The sequence below is a fragment of the Pinus tabuliformis genome, chromosome 2_2 (genome assembly GCF_031772625.1).
Source record: "Pinus tabuliformis cultivar Carrire ecotype Pingquan chromosome 2_2, CPIR1, whole genome shotgun sequence".
Taxonomy (NCBI): domain Eukaryota; kingdom Viridiplantae; phylum Streptophyta; class Pinopsida; order Pinales; family Pinaceae; genus Pinus; species Pinus tabuliformis.
The window spans coordinates 1,280,625,056-1,280,626,426 of NC_142300.1; the positions used below are offsets into that span (position 1 = coordinate 1,280,625,056).

The following is a 1,371-nucleotide window of genomic DNA, read 5'->3' on the forward strand; positions in this document are numbered from 1 at the left end:
GCTGATTTTCTCCAAACGCAGGTCTATGTGTAAAGATCAAATCAGATCGGTTCGTGTTGCTAGCTTTCCATGCTACTCACAGGTCTCACGTCGTTCTCATCAATGTTGACTTTGATGTTGTGGTTTTCACATTGCAATTCCTCGACGCATTCATGGGTTTTACAATGCTTCTCAGAATTAATGTCGTGGATTCTCTTCTCTTAATCACGAGCCCACTTCTTGTGCTCTCTGCTCATCTCCCTTTCGCTATTTATTATCTCGCAGACAACAATGGCTGAGGTTTTTATACCATCTCAGAAAATGACAAATTTTGAATTTATACCGGTTGAGAATCCTATTTTTAGAAATAAGAAAAGTTCAAATGTGGAGAAAGGTGGGAAGATAAGATTTAAGATACTTGCTATCAAATGGGTAGAACAACACCGAGTATTCCAAGCATTGGGAAGTTTGGAAGGAGATTTTCTAGGACCTATTTTTGATCCAAAGATCTTTAACGAGATGAATTCTCAGAGCCCTAAGATGAATGCTGGGGGCGATGATGAAAATCCTATGGCTAACCTGAGAAAAACAATGAGAATCAATCAAAGAATGTTGATATCAATCCTGAGCATCTTCAGGTGAATACTGATTTGAACCATGAAACGAATTCTGAGATGAATCCGCAAAAAAATAGTGATGCAGTGGTTCCTCAGACCAGTCCTGAGTGTCTGCAGAGGAATTCTAAGATGAATCTGGAAACAAATTCTGAGAAAGCTCTGCAACAAAATTCTGAGTTGAGAAATGAAACAATGAATCTTGTGATTAATCTTGTATATCTTGAAACAGTGAATCCTGTGCTTAATCTTGTAAATCTTGAAACAATTTTTGAGACGAATCAGTCACAGAATGTTGAGATGAACACTGAGACAATGAATTCTAAAACCAATCTTGAACAAATTCAGGCGTATGTTGAGATGGATGTGCAACATATTTATGACACTGAGATATTGAGCTTGACGGATGTCATGAATTTTAGATACCGTCAATGTGCTGGTGAAAATACAATATGTGCATGCTACGAGTTCTCCAATAAATGGCATGAGATATGAATGTAAACAATGTCTCCCCTTCTGATTCCATTGCCATGATCATAATATAATTAATAGGTTTCCAGGAAGACTGCCATGGAACCAGTCAAGCCCTAAGAACCATTGATGCTTTGATACCAATTGTAGAAAACTAATAAACAAATAATGCACACTCACACTCATAAAATAAATATCAGAAATATAGAAAAACCAAACATGGTGGAAAAGGCATTGGAGACTTTCCTGTAGTCTCTCATTCAAATGAATTTCATTATTAAAATAATGCATATGACACATATAAATA

General features: G+C 36.5%; 1 pseudogene; it reads left to right on the forward strand.

Moving 5' to 3' along the window:
* The first annotated feature begins 270 nt into the window (after positions 1-270).
* LOC149198153 (uncharacterized) lies at positions 271-1,088 on the forward strand (annotated as a pseudogene).
* Positions 1,089-1,371: the final 283 nt, after the last annotated feature.